General features: G+C 36.0%; 1 protein-coding gene across 1 annotated transcript in view; it reads left to right on the forward strand.

Annotated features, from left to right (window-relative positions):
* The window catches only part of LOC134528764 (protein eyes shut), a 113,536-nt gene that overhangs the window by 2,797 nt on the left and 88,031 nt on the right, over positions 1–22,708 (forward strand). The gene's annotated exons all lie outside the window — the stretch shown is intronic.

Consider the following 22,708-nt stretch of genomic DNA (forward strand, 5'->3'; position numbering starts at 1 on the left):
GTGTCTGTATACCTGTACACAAGTTTTTCAATTCTCATTACGGCTGTTTTTAGGGATGGTAAGGGGTGTGAAATGTTGAAAGAATAATTAATGTACTTTTGGTCGATTGTAATCAGGAGCGCAAATTACGTCGATCGCACACTGTGCTAACATGTCAATTGCACACCAGCACCTTTGTATATTTTTTTGACGGGATTCTCTTGTTTGACATTGTTGGAACTTTTTCCGTGTATTCATAGACCAACACGAATTCATTATGTACATACTCTAATCCAAAATGCTTTATGAATAGTTTTTTTCCTAATGATTTATCATTTCCATTTTAGACAAATGCACATAGGCTCTAAGTAAAAGCCGCATGTACATACTGGTAATGACTTTGAAGGCATCTGAAAATCTAGTATACAAATTTTATCCTTGGCATAGGTTAAAGCTCCTTTCGTTTGCGACTCACCTAAACTTGTCTAAATCTCGGTAAGTCTACGCATTATTTTATCCCTTCTTTAATCCTAGACCTAAGCTACATTCATAATAGCACGCAAACAGCATGTAAATATTGTACTGTGGCATACGCACAGCACAGAAGTCAAAGCTGCATTTAAAATAAACTCTTTTTTTCCTCTTATTTACTTCCGCCGAAATTTTTAGTTTCAATCGTTTGAATTTTGTCATCTTTTATTTTATGAAGCATTGTATACCTGAATGTAAGCATTATTTCATTTCACCTTTTTGTGCTTAAAGACTAGGAATAATGACCTACAAAGAACTGCTTTGCAAATAAATACCATGTTCGAATTAGTTTGACATATTTAATTTTAAAACATGTTAGCAAAAATATTGTTAGATTCTCTATGGTGCTGACGTAGTAGGACCGAATGGCCTTAGGGTCGACACGTTGAACTGGTTGCGAACAAAAATCGGCGCACAGCATACAAGTTCGACAACTCTCTGTTCTGTTTTCCTGTGCGTGTGCTATCTTCCAACGTGGCAGCTGCTGTCTGTGTAGGTACATTCACCTTTCGCCCGCTTGTGCCGTGCGCGCACTGTTCCGAATGTAGGCCCCGCCATTGCACCAGAGATTAGGAGAAAATACAGATGGAGCATAATGTCCGATTCTGAACATGGGTAGCGAAGTCAAAAGGGGAGGGGGATTTCAGTGCATTACACGTACCAATGGGGCGCCACTTGCGCTTGCAAAATCGTAATTGGGAAATGACAATGATAAACGCTATTCCGCCCCCTCCCCCTGGGTATTCCAACAGATTTTCGCCCATGCTTGCAACCCCTACCCCCCTCCCCCTAACAAAAACAGCAAGAAACTTACCAGGCATCATTTATTTTAATCCGTGTACATGATATACAAAATGTTAGGTTAGATTTTATCAAACCCCGTGCACTTAGCAGTGTTTAAGTTTGCGTTTTATTTTACTTACTGTATTAATAGCAATAATAATATCGTGTTCAAGTTTCATTGGAAACAAAAAAAATATATAAAAACACATAAGTAGTTTTGATTGTGTTACAATGTTTAAATTCAAATATTAAAAAATTAGTTGACAAAGTACAGAAACTAAACTTCCGTATATGTTTATATTACTTAAAACCTTAACACGGTTCATTAAAAAAAAATTACGCATTCTGCGCCACTCTAACCCGGCGCCCGGAACAGCCGCCCCCCACCCCCCTTTTTTTCCCCCCACTCTGCAATCGTCCAACCACAGCCCAGTCCTAGGTCTGTCACGCACTTACAGCGCTACGACTTTGACTTTGCCAATGCACATAACAGAGAAATAATAAAAAAATTGAGTTAGTTGGAAATATGCCAGGCGATTCACAAATCCTGTCTGAAGTTGAACGGAAGCAAGTATTCGGGCGTGTAGTAGGAGAGGTTTTGTGGATCGTAGGCTGCCTTCACAAATAGCATATAACATGTTGCATGGATCTGGATACAACATAGGCTACAAAAGAAAACGAAATACAATGCTTAACTGCGCGGTGAAACATCCGTGGGAATAATTCTAATAAATAGTGACAGAATGCAGGAACGCATTATGGCGATTGTGTATCTCAAGGACAGGTATCACATGCCGAGCTAGTTGTTTCATTTTCTTGTCGTTAATAATGTTTGGGAAGTTTTCCTGTTCACTTATTCCTATGCATCTTTTACATTTGTTTTTGGATCACAAATTTTCTAATCATATATATAATACACGTTGTTTTGAAGTGAAACTTTTGGCTCAATTAGAGTAAAATTTAAAGACCTAATTTTAATGCAACGTTTTAGTGAAACATTGTTGTGAAACGTTTTTTACGCGTTAAAAGGGCAGAGAATAGGTACTTGGTCATAGATATATAAAAAGAGCACTATGTCTCATACATTGTTGGGCTCGTTTGCTTTCTCCTCTTGGTGGGATGATTCATCACACCTGAAAAAAAATATATATATATATAATAGAGAGAGATAGATGAACGAAAAATAAAACAGTGAGTGTACGCATGCAGTTGTTTCAGAAAATATATTTAGGTATCTTATACAGTCACCTGTGAATGCCTTGAATTTTATATTTGCTACCAGCACGTTCATGTTCAACCCGCATCGTAAAGAGCGCTGTTGCGATAGTTCCTGCATTTCCCGCATAGATAGCGCTAACTATTGTGGATTTCATACTTCGTTCAGATATTTGACATGTTCCAAATAGCATAATTGTTTGAAGAAACAGTAACATGCACAGTATTTCTTTATGGTGTGAGTGTCTCAACAGTGAGTAATATTTATTGTTAATTAATAATTATCCCTGCTCAATTGATATCCTGAGCAGTTATTTTAAAGTCAGTAATATATTTTTTTTTAGTTCATGTTTATTTTTATTTTAATAAAAAATTTTAATAAATACACTAAATACTTAAATACTTGAAAACGAAATGAAAGCTAAAAAAAACTCGCGTTGTGATAATTTTAGAAAACTGTCTTCTTTCTCTCTTACTCTCTCTCTCTCTCTCTCTCTCTCTGCCGTTTTACTTCTTACGATATACGTACGAGTCGATGTTTTAATTACCAAAGAACTTTCACTTCTATCACGTGTACTGAGTTAGGCGCACTCTTTTATTTTTTCGTCGAGCTGTGAAAGGCCACGCAAGTGTTCATACGCATTGGCGTAGGTCCAGGTCCCCGGGGGATGGAGGGTGGTTAGGGAACCCCTTCTGGAATTAAGAAGCCTTTCACTGAGGGGGCCTGCTTGCGCTTGCGAAAGCGTGGCTGTGAAACGGATTTGATGTCAAGACTATGTTCTCTGGAAAACTTTCTGTATATTTTTAAGTTTTGTGCTTATTGCGTGCGTTTGGACAAAAATATGGGAAGTATACAACATGCAAGCAACCTGTCCAGAGGTAATTTGTGTCGGTTAACCCCATGCGCAACGACTCTCGGATCGCCCTCTTTTTTTTTTTTTTAGACTTTCTGAGACAACCCCATCCCCCCCCCCCTCCAAATGCGATTCCTACAGATTTGCGCCCCTGAACACACGCGTGACTTTTAACCAGAAGCGTACGCAGTGTTTCATTTCGTTAGGCGGGGGATAGAACCACTTTGCCGCTGTTTGCTTTCAATTTTTTGTTACTGATAATGAATGATATACTAAAAATAAAGCGTTTTAAGGCGAAGTCTACATAAGAACGGTTAATTCAAAACTGTAAACCAGATTATTTCATCTATTCAGTACACGCTACGACTGGCTTAGAAATTTGCCTGTCAAGTTCATAAAAACCATTAAATAATTACATTTTTAGTAGAAAACATATTTTATATAAATAATTAACAGCGGTCATATTATTAATTAAAATACATATGCAAAAACATGAAATATTAGAAACAAAATAACTAAGGCTACTATACCCTCTTAAGAGAAAGAGGCCTTCACAGTGTGGCACCACACGGCCCAGATATTGCGTGGACAAGCGCTAGAAACTTTCGGACTCACATACTCGAAGCTGGCCCGAAATTGTCTACACAGGATCAGAACTGTATGCTTGATGTTGTACTGTCGCATATATTGGATATCTATTGTCAGTGTTCGAATATTTTGAATTTTTGTCGCTAAATTTTTACATTCCAAAACCATACAACTCCATTAATAGCCGCAGCTAACTTAGACAATTACAAAGCATATTTTCTGACATGTTTGCTTTTCGCACTCTGCACTGGTCGTGTAGCAAAGTGCCGGCTTACATGAAGTCTCTGTTTAGAACCTTGTGACGCAACATCCCAATAAAACAAACTAAACATAAACATACAAAATGGAAAACTTTCCTTGAGCTGGTGCACTGAGAAATTCGTGCTTCGTTGGCTTGCCTAACTATGGTCTGTATTTTTCAATTTGTCTCAGTTTTGACTGTTATCATAAGTAGTATCAATGGTATACGTATCCTCTGCAACTATTGCGCTGTCAACATTGTTTGTAAACCACTTCTTGTGTGCCAGTATTCTAAACAAACAAACGTCATGCGATGCTTTGTATGCGAGAGTCGGGAAACTGGTACCACTGGTATTACTTTGAAAACTGTCAAATTAGGGAGAAGTTAACGTGACGCAGACCTTTTCAGAAGTAACAAACCTTAGGAGACCACAACCACAACAGAGGTACGACAACACCTACTTTCCAAATGGTACGATGATTTACTTGCTATCAGCTTCGCAATATCGACGATTTCAGCAGCCATTTATTGCGTCCCTTCGAAGCAAGACGGTGCGCTTAGTGAGGCAGTAGCAAGAAAGAAGACTTTTTATTAACAACCACGCGCAGAATTTCTCGCGTTACTTTGTGATTGGCTAGCCTGTATTATAGTAGCACGTGTTCAAACCGCGGCCGCACTCCTACCTATTTATTAAATGCAGCATACACTAAGAGTCATCTTTACTCTTTTGTCACCCCCCCCCCCCCCCCAACATTCCGAATGTTACACGTGAACATAGTAGGCAGAAGCGTACCCAGAATTTCATTTCGGAAGGGGGTTGGGTATAGAACCTCTTTTCCCGCTGTTTACTCTTAATTTCTTCCCATATGTTGGTGGAACTTTGATTACATGATTTTGCTGCATACCGAGTGTAATACTTTTGGAGCAGAGGACAATACAGCAGAATGAAAAACTTGAAATTCATCACCAATTACGATGTTGGCTAGTTTAAACATAAAAAAAATTAAGGTTTTAAGGTTGTGGTCTGGATTTGCTTATGGAATGAATGACTGAGCTAATGTTAAATTACTAACGTTTCTTCCACCAATGCATGCCGCCGATGCGTAGTATTACAGTTGAAACCTCTTACACCTCCAGTGAGCTCGAGATCGGTTAGTCATGCGCATTGGCGTAGGTCCCCGGGGGATGGAGGGAGGTTAGGGAACCCCTTCTCCCCACGTCAGGGAAGTAAGAAGCCTTTCACTGAGGGGGCCTGCTTGCGCTTGCGAAAGCGTGGCTGTGAAACGGATTTGATGTCATTAGCAATCGATCTGTTATTTCGTCCTACTCTTAGGGCAGGACACCATCTTGCAATTTCAAATATATTTCATACCTCTTGCAATAAAGCTTACGATATATATATATATATATATATATATATATATATATATAGTTTGACATGGCATAGGACTTAGTTTTGGCTACTTGTTGAGTCAACACTTGTGAACTAGTGTGATTATCATGACAGTTGTAGTCACCTGCATGAAATTATAAGTTACTAGCTGCCCGACCCGGCTTCGCACGGCTATACTAATGGAAAAAAAAAAATCCACATCTCCCATTTACAGTAATGGTAAATTTAAAAAAATTCAGTGAAAATTTATTACAATGCTGTATAATGTACCGGAGAGAAAATGAATAGCACCGATGGTTTCCCGACTCGTGCACGTAACGTACAACTGATGTACCCGTACTTCGCTACGGCAGTCTACAGGCAGATCACTCTTGCGCCGCTCATTATATATGCCCCTCCTTGTGGGTACGCCACTGCCGCGCGATGCCCGTTGCCATGGAGACGCAGAAGGCATGAACAATGCAAAATCCTGTTCTCAAAGTACCCACTGCTGCCTGGTTTTAATCACCCATGGGATCTAAATTTCGGAAAATGTCATCCTGCGTAACATAAGGAACATTACTGTGAAGTTGGGTACCCGCCAGTAGGCCTAAAATAATTTGGCCTAAAATTAGGCTAAATGTTTTTAGGCCATGTGATTTTATGCCAAACAATATTAGGTCAAATGACTTTAGGACAAATATCTTTATGCCAAACGACTTTAGGCGAAATAATTTTAGGTCAAATGACTTTAGGCCAAACAAATTTATGTCAATGGCTTTAGGCCAAATATGTTTAGGCCAAACGTCTATAGGCCAAATTATTTTAGGTCAAATAAGTTTTTGAAAATTATTTTAGGTCAAATGATTTTAGGCCAAACAATTTTTGGTCATTTGGTAGAAAGTAACTTTATTTCTGGCAAAAGGAAGTGCTTGCACATTTAGCTCTCTCTATCTCTATCTATCTACCACACTCTTCGAACATTCAACATGGCTAGAAAACTTAAAATAAGTTTAGCGGATTAAACACTGATGAACTTTTCTGTTCGCAAGTTTTTTGTTTGCTTGTTATTTACATAGGTATTGCTTCTCTGGCGGTTATTTTAATAAGCGTATTTAGTGAATTGGTTATTTTATTTTCTGGATAATTCGTTTAATAAATACCCCGTCCCTGGAAAAGTCCAATAAAGTGCACCACATGTTTTATGTGAGTGTCTTGTCATACTGTCCTTATCACAATTGTGTGTTTCGAGTTGAGTGAACCAGAATAAATTAATAAATAACTTGAGTAAGACTTGTTTAACTATATTTTACTTAGGTGATAGGTAAATTTCCCTAATAAAGAACTAACAGTATCAGTATCATTATCCAGTACCTAACTGAATACATACGTAAAACCAACTGTAAACATAACATCAATAAACAACACGGAAACTATCTTTGGTCTACCATCTGGCGATCTCGGGTTCGGTCCAGCAGGTGATCCTGTCAAGTTTAGTAGCGTATCAACTAGATGGAGCTGCAGCGCATCAACTTCTATCTTACACTGCCAGAACCATATCTACCGGGTTCTGCTAATTAGCTATAAAATGCTCCAATCAGGCTTTAAAACAGAAAATTTTGATTTCCACACAAAAATGACTGGCTGCAAAAATTTTTTGTAGATATCAAAAACATTTTCCAATACAAAGTCAGTAATTGTAGCCAACATTTTTCCAAGTGAGATGCACCAACTTGTAAAAAAAAAAAACTTTCACTCATCCAGTATTTTTTTGTGTATTTCAATTTTTCGTCATACTAAGTGCATGCACTATTTGCTTAACTCGACAAATTATTTAAAACGTAAATGGGAACCAGTTGTGACATGGAGAACAAACTGGCGCTACTTTGTAAGACACATATATGTTTCATAAGTAGCGGTTGTTAAAATGCATGTTGCCATTATCAACTGTAGGGCACAGAAAATATATGTTGTTACTTTATGTCGGTAATCCTAATGTTCTGTTGTGCACACACTGTAACAGCGATAATTGGAAGAATAAAAGACAACAGATAAGCGAAATAAAAGTCTCATCCAAATGACAGTGCAATAATTAACTGCCAGCTATAATTTAACCCAAAGCATCTCGAAAATAATTTCTTTCAGATTTATCGAAAATGTATTTTATTTACGCACTAGTAATTTCACATTAATTTGTGTTTTCTTGTAACCAAAACAATAATAATCTATATAAACACAGTGTAGGATAGTATTTAAAAATAACAATGAATTTGTGCAAAAAAAAAAGGTCTTCCAAAAACTGACTCAACTGTTTGTTAAATATTTGCTTTTTGTTTAATTTATTGTTTAGTATACTAAATTATAGTAGTTTACATATATTCTTTAATTCAAAACATAATGCTATGAGTCTGATTTATAAATGCTATTTTCCATCATCTCTACCAATATGCTATCACTTAAATTGCTTTTTTTTTACAAACGCAAAACAAGTTTTATATTAGTGAGCAAATTTGCTATTTACAGTATAATAATCTTGTAAACTGCAATTCTGTGTGCATTTTAGAAATTTTTGTATGTCTAAATAAATGGTTGTAAATTATTGCTCTATAAACGCTACAGCTCAACATATATCATAGCTGGCAGTAACTAAAACATTCTACTATTTGCTTGAAGTACCTGTTAAAAGAACAGAGTTAATTATTTTAAAAACAGTTTTAGGCCAAATACCTTCAAGCTAAATTATTTATGCCAAACGACTTTAGAGGAAATAATTTAAGGTCAAATGACTTTAGGCCAAATACGTTTAGGTCAAATGACTTTAGGCCAATGCGTTTAGGCCAAACGTCTAAGTGAATGTTCTGAAACAGTTTTAGGCCAAATATTTTAGGCCAAACGACGCGCTCCCGTGAAGTTTCAAGTCTGTAAAATATATATACTTGAAAAAAAGGGCAATAAAAAATAAATTAAACGCAGAGAGAGAGGAAAAAAAATAATAGTTTAGGTTTGCGATTTAAAGTGATAAAAAGTATTTAAATACTAATTGAACTCTTATGAGGGTACTGATTGCTTCGTTGTTAATATCACACGGGTGTTTTTTACTTGTATGGGAAAATTAAGAATGATAAGGCATCTAGTGTGTGGCAACAAATTTAATAGGCAATAGGAAATAAACTTCTAGCGCCTGCGGCATTGTCAACACACACTTCGTACGTGTACTGCATGTTGTATATAACCCCCTCCAACGCATTTGATTCTAAATTTGACTTTTAGTAAGGATCCCTAATGTTTATGATAATATAATATAGCCTATAGCCTTCCTCGATAAATGTAGTATCCAACACTGAAATAATTTTTCAAATCGGACCATTGGTTCCTGAAATTAGCGCGTTCAAACAAACAAACAAACAAACTCTTCAGCTTTATAATATTAGTATATATATATGTGTGTGTGTGTGTGTGTGTATATATACCACCAAAGTTATATTGTGTTGTATCTCGTTAAATGTTTTAATAAATATTTATTATGTTAATGAGCTTAGGTAAAAAGTGATAGATGAGTATTAAAATAATATTTTGTTACGATTATTTCTCTCTGTATAAAATAATTAACAATAAGCAAACTATAATTTAATGCTTAGTAATTTATGAACTAAAAGAAACCTTCAAATTATTTGCAATTATGTAATGTTAAATTTTACTTAAAAACCTAGTGACCTGCATTTCAAATGTTGTGTTGCCAAGTCCTCTCACCTTAAACTGTATTTCATTAACACTGCTTAGAGAATACATAATTATAGATAGTGTTTTAAAAGAAGTTTAAAGATAAGGCTAGTGTTGTTAAGTGGTATAAGTTAGTGAACAGCGTCCTAGCTTCCGTTGTATAATGATCAAGTGTTGATTCATAACTAGTTGACACACATATACAATACACCTACGTTACCATCTTAAAGGGCCGGAATAAATTTCCACGTGAGATGAAAATACATTATGCCAAACATTATATTGACTTCACGCCAATATGATTGTCAAAAACATGAAACGTGTATACACAGCGAAGGTTTTTTCTAATAAATTTTAGACATAAAATGGGTTTTATTGTGAGCGAGTTTGACAAAGAACAAAAAGTTGGCTACTTGGTTCGCGGTTTCTCTGCCGGCACGACATGTTTGCTGAATGGTATGGAAAGCTTGCATTAGATTATTATAACCGGTTATTTTGTTTAACTTCGTTTTGGGGCACACCTACATCCTCGTTATTGCTCGAATAAATGTTAAATAGAGATCATATCTTTGATTACGTGATTTTGCTGCATACTGAGTGTAATACTTTTAGAGCAGAGGACAATGCAGCAGAATGATGAACTTGAAATTTATCACCAATTACGATTTTGGCTAGTTTAAACATCAGAAAGAAATTTAATGTTTTAAGGTTGTGGTCTGGATTTGCTTATGAAATGACTGACTGAGCTAATGTTAAATGACTAACCGATCTCGAGCTCACTGGAGGTTTAAGAGGTTTCAACTGTAATACTACGCATCGGCAGCATGCATTGGTGGAAGAAACGTGAACACCCCGATAAAACCCGCTGGTTCGTGGCGACATCTGCCACGTTTCCCACTTGCGGAAAAAACCGGGTTTCATCTTAGCCAGTAACTGAACCCTCTTTTCACCACTCGGAAAAAAAATCTGTAATTTTACAAAAGATTAATTTGGAAACCAGTTGCCAAAAATCAGTTTGTAATAAATACCACAATAAATATATTGTAACTTTGTACAACATACAACTATGGTTATTTTTGCATATAAAAATACGTTTTTCAAGATAATAATGAGTATTTCTTACAAAAATAGGCGCATCATTTTATACTTTAATTTCTGTTTCAGTCAAGCATAGTTTTTTTAAACCATAGAAAAGATAATCACATATTCAACAATTTGAATTTATTTTGTACTATCATGCTTATTATATGCGCAATTAATACTGAAAAGTTATTTTGGGAACGGTTTACAAATAACTTGAACTATTGGAAGCAGGGGCGTAGCCAGGAGGGGGGGGGGGTTAGGAGTTCAAACCCCCCCCCCCCCTTTTTAGCACCAAATCTTTAATTAATTTCTTATTCATCACTCAAACAAATTTCATATTAAAATTAATAAAAATTTTACAATTACAATATTTAAATTTAAGAACCGAAAACTGCGCGTGAGAACTCGGTATCTGTCCCGATGACCTTGAACGGAGCGCCCTGGAGGCGGAGTTTGTAGCTGGGGGCGTCACAGTTCTTGGCTCGCCGCGCATCTACAGTAGCTAGGGAGGGGATGACGGCGCGTTACCCCCCCTCCCTCGCAGACAGTCGGCTGCAGGCGCCGTGGAGGAAGGAAGGCTGGAATCCACCAAGGTTAGTAGAAGGGGAGGTTGCCTCAGACGCGCGCGCATCTTTCTGCGCAGGCAGCGAAGTGACGTCACGTGCAATCCACCGCCTCGACCTTGCTCCCGTCCCGTCCCCCAGTCAAGACGCGCTCGCTTTCACAAATTTATCTTTCCGTCCCGACAAAACTGGACGCACTGTCATAGAGGCGATTTCATGACACGCGTACTTCTAGTTTCATCTTCATGTGCACGACGAATTCAACTACTTTATGTGTACCGCGCGTGTGTGTTTAGAGTTTTATTTCCTAGCCTGATAAACGTCAACTTGTGCAGTGTTCGGCGTTTGAACGAATATTTTATAACATTAATGCAGCTTCAATACTAGTTTGCTGTGTGGTAAAATGCCCATGACTGGGTGTGCTGTAGCTGTTTGTAAAAATCGTCGTGAAAAAACAAAAAACGTCATATACCACAGATTTCCAAAAGAAATTGTGTTCAAAAGCCAATGGGTGCAACACTGCAAACGACAAGATAAATTCAATCCTGATACGTCTTATGTTTGTTCAGATCATTTTATGGTCGAGGACTATGAAAGAGATCTACAGGCTGAACTGTTAAAAACTGAACCGAAGAAAGTTTTGAAGAAATCTGCTGTACCATCTCTAAAATTGTTGTCTAAGGATCATATTCACAGGGAGGATACAAATTCTGTAGAACGTAATTCTCGGTACAATTCAAGACAGAACAAAATAATTGCAACAGAGCTGATAAAAGAACCGCAAGAAATAAGTGTAATTGAATCTAGCAGCCTCAACGCTAGAAATAAGGTTGAAAATAAAGAAGAAAATCTGAAAAAAGAAAATGAAATTCTGAAACATAAAATATTACTTTTAGAAAATAAACTTCTCTCAGACGCCAAAAATATTAAAAAATTAAAGAAAGAAAATAATAACCTGAAGAGAAAGAATGTAAAAGATTCTAAAGAATCAAAAAAATGTTTCCAAGTGCTGTCGTCGTTGTTTACGAAAAATCAAATAGGGTTGCTTCTTGGAATAAGGAAACATGTGAGGTGGACTAATGAAGAAATATCTTTGGCGTTCACATTAAGGTACCTAAGTAAACGTTGCTATCTTTTTCTGAAGAAAAAAATGAACATCCCTTTGCCAGGTATATCCACGCTTCAGAGGTAGGCATCATCTTTGGAAATGCGTGAGGGCCTACTTCAGCACATGTTTCAGTATCTTGAAGTTGCCGGATCAAAACTGATTGATAAAGAACGCATAGCAGTCCTGCAATTTGACGAAGTTAAAGTAAAGAGAACTCTGGAATACGATGTGAAAAAAGATGAAGTTGTCGGACCTTTTTCATACATGCAAGTTGTAATGGCTCGAGGCTTGTTTTCTAAATGGAAGCAGCCACTTTACATAAATTTTGACACAAAAATGACGAAAGATATTCTTCTGTCAATTATTGATAAGCTTCGTGGTGCAGGATACGTGGTGAAAGCCATAGTAAGTGATCTTGGGGGAGGAAATGTAGGCCTATGGAAGGAAATGGGAATTAGTACAGACAAGACATTTTTTAACCAACCTAGTTTAGAAACCGAGAAAATTTATGTGTTTGCTGATCCGCCACATCTTTTGAAACTCATCAGGAATTGGTTTTTGGATACAGGGTTCAATTTACCTGGTAACATACACATTAATAAAGGACCAGTCGAAGCCCTTATAAATGCAGAAGAATCCTCAGATCTCAAAATATGCCACAAACTAACAAAGACACATATATCGGTGGAAAAAACGCAGCGGCAGAATGTAAGGAAAGCAAGTGAATTATTGTCACGAACCACTGCTATCGCTTTGAAAACTAAAATGCCCGGAATGGACAAGAATGTGGCACAAGCAACTGCAGACTTTATTCTCCTGTGTGACCAATGGTTTGACACCATGAACTGTTATATACCCCGTAATATTGGCGAACCATCCCGAAAAGCATACGGCCAAGAATTAACTGCTCAAGACGAAATTTTAAACAAAATGATTGAAACAATAAGTAAATTGCGTTGCTGCGGGAAAAAAACTATGCAACTTTTCCAGAAAGGTGTCATTGTGTCTACGAAATCATTACAGCTTCTTTACAGAGATCTAAAACTGACACATGGTATTAGTTACATATTGACCCATCGTATTAATCAAGACATTATTGAAAATATGTTTTCGCAGATTCGCACCCGTGGAGGATTAAACGATCATCCCACGCCTTTAGATGCACTATACCGCCTGAGGATGATAATTTTAGGGAAAAACCAAGGTGTGCTACGGACGAACACAAATACGACCGCTGCTTCAGATGACACGGAATTTGTGGCAAGCAAAGTGCTTAAACTTAGCGGTCTTTTTGATTCAGTAAGTGAAACTGAAAAATCAAAAACAAATTTTCTTAAAGAAGAAGGCAAGTCTGAAGGAAACGTAACTGCGGATGATATCATTGCAACACAAACAGAATTTAAATTTTCTACCGATTTAGAAGAAAATGCTTTTGAATACCTTTGTGGTTGGGTGGCAAAAAAACTCAAATCAGAGTTCTCCTATTTAGAAAGTAGCAATGAGGCGAATACTCTAATACCAACTGAATCATCGTGGGTCAAGCATCTGTCTTATGGGGGATTGTGTATACCGTCTGAACTATGGTTACGTCAAGCAAAGCAGCTTGAGTGTGAATTCCAAAATTATCATGGTAAAGAACTTCTAAAAGGCCCAGGCGTCGTGACGAAATTGGTGGATAAGATTGCTCCTTCCTTAAATAATATTCCAAAGAAAATTATCAGAGCCTTTGTTCTTCAAAGAACATTCATAAGGATGAAGTGTATTTCAGAAGAATCCCGAAAATCTACCAAGAGAACTTCTGGTGCCATGTCAGACGACGGGAGGAAAAAAATTAAAAAATACAAAAAAATTGTTACATGAAGTACTTAGGCATTTAAGACCTGAATTTGTATGCTGCATTAAATAGCGGACTTCTAAAGTGACATTCGGAATATTTTATTAGGTCTAGTTTTGATCAGGATGACCGAATTTTTATTTATATGGTGCATTATCAACTAAACAATTTTTTTAAGTTACACGTGTGTTAAAGCAATCTCTCAAAAACTTAATACTAAATGATTTTTTTTTTTAATTTTAAATTTTTATTTTCCAAGAGTAAAGAAATAATCCGACATCGGAAACTACGGACGATCAATGAGCTAACCAAATATGTAACGGTTGCAATGTTTGGTGAGTACCGAGATATTTTATTGTTTCCACATATGCTTGTTTTTTTTTGGTGTATTTCTTGCAAGGTACTCATCAGTGATGTGAAATGGTTTTTTATGTACATAATAATTTTTGTGCTTATCATATTAATGGAATCTGTTTTTCGCGTGTTAACTTACTTTATTACGTTTTTTTTGGTGGGGAGGGGGGGTAATATTTATAATAATGGCAGCCATATCAGTATTAGACCGAGTATAAATATAATGGAACAATTATGGAAGGGTCGTTGTAATAGTGTTAACAAGGTGTTAGATCTATGAGTTTATTTTAAGACGCGACACTTGCTGCTGTGGCCGGACGCGGCGGACAGATAACGGGCAGGCAGCTGCGGGACTGCTAGTGACGTCACCCACCCTCGGCCGGCTGGCTACACAGCGCTTACGGGACCGAGGCAACCTTCCTCTACTAACCTTGGGAATCCACCACCAGTTCCGTGAATGTACCTGTGTTTGGCTTTCGTCCCAGCACAATCGTATGACATTTCTACGCAGAGTTCTGAAACATTGCTTCCCGCTCGCACAATTTCTGTCGCAAAAAATAAACTGCAATTTAAATATAAACTGAATACTTCATGCTAAGAACGTATACATAAATTGACCGTAATTGTAATCTAACTCTACTCTGTAAAGTTATAAATTCCTGACATTACAGGTATTTTTTTGTTATGGTTACTGGAAATTAAATATTATTAGAAAATATACGTAGGTCCTTGCAAAAGACGTGCAAAAGACACACTTCCAAAACTTTTTTTTTGCCTGTTCCATCTGCTTTACCTTTATTTATTCATGTTAAGGACAGGTGTTGCTCACAGTATCACCAGAGCAGCCGGAATGTCGTTGTGTACCCTGAAACCGGCATTATGCGGCAAAACGAAAAAAATTCACCTGCGTTATTAGTAACTTGCTAGTCTTTTTACTCTGGAATAGTGATAAATATTTTAATGGAAATAAGATAACACGTAAATTATTTATTTTGAATTTTTGTTGCCTAATTTCTAAAGATAAATTTTATATATATACTTTTATATATATGTACATAAATTTTCCAAAATTTATCAGTTGTAAACGAAAGGCTGAGAAGCAGTAAGCTGTGGACCGATTTAACAACCACTACATTATATATATTATATATATTTATATTCACAATAATATACAATACATACTTTCACATGAGAAAAACACTAAACCAAATGGTTAATTTGTATGACATCTCAAAATACATAGGCTACACTTGTGGTAAATTCGTCGACAGGAATGATACAGACAACTTTAAGACAATCCGCAATTTTGTATATACAATCTCATAGAAGACATATTTTTACATGAGGGCAATTTCACGCAAGTGGTTAGATTCCATGGCATCATAAAATACATACGCCTGCTGTAATAATTTGTTGACAGGTAACGAGTGATATAGACAAATTTAAAACATTCAGCTAGGTTATGTACAAAATCTTACATAGCATATAATTTCACATGATAAAACTGTTAAACCAAGTATTTTAGATTCTATAGGTAGTATCTCAAAATACAAACACTTGCTGTTATTATTTCGTCGTTAATTTTACGATAAAAAATTACACAAATATATTTAAATTTACAGTCATAATACTTATTTGTACAACTACAGTATTTAACAAAAAATTGTTTTAACAAAAAGAAGACATTTGCGACGTAAAGCACCCCAACACGCATGTTCCTCCGTCTTAGAAGTTTATATAAAAATAGATGGTTGCTCTATAACAAAGCATAACTTACACTGTTGTCAAACCATATCGTCCACAAGCACTGCCGAACATTTCCCTGAATGCATGTTAGATTGCAATGCATTATTTAGTTCCGTAATTTTGTCGTAAGTATTTGTTAATTAGGAGATAGGAATCGTTATTGCAACAAAAAAAAATTCTGCATTTACTTTCCGTTCAGTACCTCAGTCCTGCTCAAGTTCAGAGCTGTCAAGCCTGTATCCCAAATGAACCTAACATCAGTCTGTTGACTGTATAGCTAAGTTAATGATTCACTTCAATATGAACCAGTTGTAGGGAACTTGAAGGCGTGTTCTTGGATGATTTTAACATCCTATCTTGTTTATTTTGAAGTAAAGCATCAGTTATGTAAATGGGGTCTCGTTTTTCCATGCTACGCGTGTGTCTCGGATCCACCAATTCAGGCAAAATGCAGTGTTTATAAAATGTGACAAGTTTATTTTTCATTTTGTTTTCCCAGAATGTGTCATCTTTTTCGATCTACGTGATTGTTATTTCCTTTTCGGTAGATGTCCAGACAGCAAATAAACAAACATCTCTCTGTGTGACATGTAGCTGACCTTGTATTTAATAAAAATATTCTTGTTTGTTATTTAAAACGACAGAATTCATTTTATCATCCGAAAACATCAGGTACTTCAGTTTTCCTTCTTTCATGGTTTCTCTTAGATCCTTTCCATATGCAGATTCAGGGCACTTTGTTTCCACTATTGTATTACTTCCAATGAGGCCATCAGGTGTAGCACCGATGAAGGGGTATTGTTTATCTATAAAAAGTCCCGTTTAATCTGAGACTACATAGTTTTACAATGTGCACACTCATTTATTTTTAATGTCAGAAGATAGCATATTTGTTATAAGAACTGGAATTCTATTGTAGGTTATGAGCATGTTATAGATAGCATCAATATTATGAAATACTTTATTTTGAATTATGTCCTGAAGTTTTTGACGAGGTACAAATTGCGCGTTTTAATAGATTTCTGGCATACTAAAAAACTTTCAGGTTTTTGGTTACATCAGATTTCGGTAGAGGTTTTAATTGTACTAACGGCCCTGAGTAACAGAGGAGGTATACTGCAAGTATTTACGAGTGATAATTCCAGTTCTTTAAAAAATAAAATAGCTGTCCAAAAACATTGAATTTTTTTAGTGACTGAAATTAATTGCAGAAGGTTATAGCAAACCACATTCTAACTCGGATTATGTAGAAAGACTGTATGCACAGTAGCTTATATTTTTGCAACTTCAGTTTTTATTTGGTTTGAGAAATACTTAATAATGTGTTTTAAAACAAAAAAGAAAAAAGGTTGGCAATTATATGTAATATGCCAAGTCCACCAGGCTATGGTGGGATTCTACCCCGCCACCACATGGGGGATAATCATTGAGACAAAATCTTACAAAAACTAATGCCAATCCAAAACAGAACTAACATGAGACGTACCTAATATTTTCATCCTAAAATATCACGAGAAACATTTTCATAAGGCCTTGTTATAAAAGATTTATAAGCCTACGTATCAAGTTATTTTATTGTTGCTGATAATAAATACCTCCATCGCCACGAGCACTGTTCCATTTACTGCTCCTATGCCGACACCATCAAGCATTTCATCTTCTACACCATCGACCATTTCGTCTTCCATAATTACATCATCAGCAACCCGCCTGCTCCAGTAGGAAATACCGTTTTCACTCTCTGACTGAATTACTGACTGAAGTAACGTGTACGATTTTGGAATTTTCCTGTAAATGTTACACATTCCTATACTAAATTTGCAAACCTACCCATAACGAAAGATCAGCGGATATAAACACAAATTAAAATATATATATGACATGTTTTCAATGTTATTTACAAATACTTATTTTAAAAATAAGTTGCAAAGTTAAGAATGTTTTATCACTCTGCCACAGTGAAGCACTGTAGGTTAAACTAGCTTCTATTTACAGTTACGTGAAATAACGTAATGTGGAAAACAATTAATCACACCTAGCAGACTATGGGAGTTAGGGCAAAAATAATTTTATTTTATATTTAAAACCTATTCAAATAATATATCAAGGGCAGAAATTTACCATGATAATAATTGTTAGGCAATTTTTCTAATAAATTGTTCCCCGAATATTTTAATACTACTAATATTCAATGCATTATCCACTCTAGTAACAAGCAGTGTTTTTAATTTTTTCAAAGGTTCATTTTCAAATAGTTCAATTTAGTCTGAACTAAAAACTCAAGAGAAGTAACCATGGAATTGTCCAATCACGTCAGTTATTTAGAACTCGTTGAGAGCAAATTTCTTTCAAGAAGCAAGTGGTAACAAGCAAAAATACTGTACTTATTGGTGGTAATGTTTTTTCGAACATGTTACTGTATTTTTTTCACAAGTCAAAATAGCTGGATTGAGAAAGAAACATGGAACCAAAAACTACGGTAATAACTTACGAAACAAAGTAGTAAAAATTAATTAAAAATATAGAAACACATGGTATGCATTCGTATATCATCCAAACGCGCAAGTTACTAAAAATTAATCTTTTGAATAAGACTCAATTTTTCTTACAACATGACATTAAAAACATTGTAGTGCAAAAAAAATATGGTGGTAAGTACTGGTAGCGATTTGCAGTACGCAGAAGTGGGGACGTTAGGAAAAAATCTTTCATGGCTGAATAAAATAAACTATTATTATTTACACTTCTCCGGTGCTCAAGCCGTGACATGAGTTCTCTATGTCGCACGTTTCATGTACTGAACATTGAGGTGTATCAATCACTGTACCGACTTCAGAGTGCGAAACATGAGTTGCGCTGTGCACTGTACTACTGGCTTGCGGTAGAATGTCTTGCGAATTTTCCTGAAGTCTGTTGTATTTTCTGAAAACACGAAAAATTATTATTACTAACCCACTTTGAAGAGGAGCAAAATAAAAAAAAAGGGTGGTTGGTAAAAAATTTAGTTCCCCATTTGAGTCCATGCAAAAAAAATGCGACATACCTTTGTTTCTGATATTCAATCAAGGCTGTTCCTTTTTTCTTCTTCCTTCTTGCACTCATAAACAATTTGCCCGATTTTGCTTTTATTTTGTCTACATGCGCTTCCATCTTTATATATGAAGCTGATGACTAAAGTCCCGGAAATTTCGCGGATTCCTCTGCCCTCAGGATAGAATTCAAAGTTATAGGTGTGCTCGACCCATGTTTACTTTCCCATTGGTTGATTTCTTAGCGAGAACATTTTTATCCTTGTTATTTGGCACTACCTGATTCGTTTACTTCTCTCCTAGCTGGACATCGTTGGCTCACGGTCGTAGAGGGGCGTGTCCAGATAACTGCGGTCCAATCATGAACACAGTGCGACAGTGTGGAGGTTTGCATTCAAGCTTGCGACTAAATGAATGCGCGAAAATTCCGTGGCTCTACTGATGACTAATAACCGGAGCCTTTACTTACTTCTAATAATATTTCTGCTATAGTTCTCTAACCAATTTAATATAATCACTATTAACTCATGCGTTTATATACTTCATATTCACTTTATGTTGGATAGCAATTTAGTGGAATACTAGACATACATTACATAATTATTTAGGAGTGTTTTCCTCTACAAACATCCACATTCTCGTGTGCGGAATGGTTTGAGGTATCTCAAACATCAAAGTACAGAATACAACGGCAGGAAACACAAGCTGCTGCTGCGAGTAGGGAAGAATCAGCTTACAGTTATCTCTCGCGGCAATGTTCAAGGTCAGAACCACCCCTCCAGCGCCGCCTGGCCCTGCAGACCACGCCATCCCCTCCCTTCTAGACCACGCCTCGAGCTTGACGCGTCTCTCCCGCCAGGCAGCACGAGTCAGACACAAAGAACACCAAAATATCAAATTTTCGTAAACGAATATTTTAAAATTCAAAGCGGTGACCCTACACTTTTATACTATCATTTTGATCATAACAATGTCGTCTTTAGTTTTATTGTTTCATATTTCACAAATTTTAGATAAGTAACCGGGAATTCAGGCATCAAATTGCTTGTTTTGAGCAATTAATTTTAGTAAATTACATCACGAAATTAGAAAATGTAAAAATATGCTTCCAGAAAGAATTCATTTTACTTGTCGGATAAAAAAATTAAGAGCTGTTGCTCTAATAGTTTTATTGGAAATTGCATAAAACAATGTACATGTTTTTGAAACCTCAAAGGCAGGTAGATAGGAACCTTAACCCCATACACAAATCCTGGCTACGCCACTGATTGGAAGTACTGGAACAACACAAAGCGTAAATGCCCGGGTATGAATCCCAAACCAGTATTGCTGCGAAAACTATTTTTTTTAGTGATACAGTTGTCCTCATGTAACTGTACAGATTTACAGATATTAGAAATTTTGCATTGATATTACTGTTATACTTACAAAACAAAATTTACAGTGCACGGAGGGATGTCAATGTTTTGATCAGCCATAGTTGTTACCCATCGTGGTTATTTTGCTCACGTAAGTTACATAACCTATTCCCAGTTTCCCCTTTAAGAAACTTGGTCTGTGAAATTAAAAGAATAAAGGGTTCATAAACTACCCAAGAAACGTTAAGACTCAAGGAGCGCCAGATCACATATTAAAATGCATGTTTATAATTTACTCAGGACTAAAAACACCTTATAAATTTGAAGTTAATTATTCTGTCAAATTTGAAATATGTGTACATTATATGTATTATAGAAAAATATGATAATCTTTTTATTGCATGCACAGCGTATTAACTTAAATATTCGCATTGTGTAAACAAACAGCGCTTCTTAATCAAATTATTGAGAATTTCACACGTTTTCGTGATATCACGAATTTAAAAAGAAGCCCGAAAATAAATTTATTCCTACGGTTTTACTGTTTGAAGTTGTAGTGTTGGTGGCATCTTTTTTGACTTCCGTGCTTTTTTTTAATAAACACGGCCGTTATTTTCTTGTGTTAGTAAAAATTCAGTTTATCGATCTTTTACAAGATTATTTATCGAAAACGGTATTTATAAACAACCACAGGGGAGAAAATCCAAATTAATTATTACAGATGACCTGACAAATTCATAATTTTAATTTAATGTGGGGAATCTAACCTTTTCCATTCTGTATATCGGCCTCTCCGAGAATATCACAATTAGGGAATATCGAATTTATAAGCATAGGCTCTTTAAAAATAAGTCAATGTTATCTCTAAGTTCGGACAATTGGCGTATAGCTGTTGACCAATATTAATCATAATTGCTTTAAATTATTTTTAGAATTTTAGTGCCTGTCAACACTCACTTTAAAAAAAAAGCCACAAATGCAGACGAAACAAAAACATTGCACTAACTTACACAGGATAACACAAATATGTAACACAAACACAAAGCGCAGGACGAGGACTTGCAGAGTCTAGAGACAGCGCGGACAAGCACAATATTTAAAATAATTAACAAATAAAACTGAATTAGATAATTAAATAAAGTTAATGAAACTTTAAAATGCATTGTTAGAAATTACAGTAAATTTACGGAATTTTCAACGATGAGTTTAACTTAAATGAACGAAGAGATCATAATTTAAAATAACTGAATCTTCGTAGAAACTACGCCCTATTATGACTTCCCCGTTGAATATTTTTTTCAAAACAAAGGAAAACATTCAAGTGGATAGAACAAGAGTGTTCTTGATGTAAACTTAACCAGTTTTTTAACGTTTTGCTAATATACCGAGGATATTCTTATAGAATCATAACCTTAAATTTACGAGAATAGCCGTAAATTTACAAAGATACCTCGATAATTTGTAACCAGAGTTGTTCATAAATAGAAGGTAAAAATTTTTAACACTGTGTAATCAAACAGTGTTTCTTACGTAAATCTTCATCATACATAAGAATTCATTATAATAACTAAATTAGCGTTGGTTCTTTATACGTCCTTGCGCTGTTGCGTCTCTAGCGAAGTTCATAAACCCGGCCTAATAGTCCGTGCGAAGGCTAAGTGTTTCCATGGCAACCACTCATGTGCATACGAGTAGCTGGCTGCTGAACATACGTACAGCGGGTAGCATCTCAAATAGCCCGATATGTACCCAAGTAGAGTTTTGAATCGATACGATAGCGATACTATAGCTATCTAGTGGTTTTGTGAATTCATATAGTGTTAATATTTATAATTAAAAGTTAAATAATAAAAAATAATAATTAAATGTATACGGTGCCTCAGTTCGAGCAGAGATTAGGTAAATATTCAGATGGAGCATAAGGTCCGATTTTAGACGAGGGAGGTGAAGCCAAAAAGGGAGGGGGATTTCAGTGCACTGCACATACCAACATGGCGGCCGTTTGTTTACAAATGTATCAGCTGTACCTGTATTGGAGTTTAAATTGGAGATGTATGTCATCAACTCATATCATTACATTTGTATGATGGAAATTCGTTTCAGACTTTTAATATATATAAACATTTTAACCAGTAATATTTTGATCTAATATTCTTCCGAACAGCATTAAATACAGTCGTTAATAAAAGCAGACTAGAACAGCTGATAAAAATATAAACAAACATCCGCCATATTGGTATATGAAGATCAGAAAAAAAAAAGTGGGGGGGGGGGGGGTGGAATGCTTCTCGTCTGACACGGCTAATGCTCCCTCCATTTGTATCAATTGCTAATCTGTGAGTTCGAACTT

Source organism: Bacillus rossius, chromosome 1 (assembly GCF_032445375.1).
Source record: "Bacillus rossius redtenbacheri isolate Brsri chromosome 1, Brsri_v3, whole genome shotgun sequence".
Lineage (NCBI taxonomy): Eukaryota > Metazoa > Arthropoda > Insecta > Phasmatodea > Bacillidae > Bacillus > Bacillus rossius.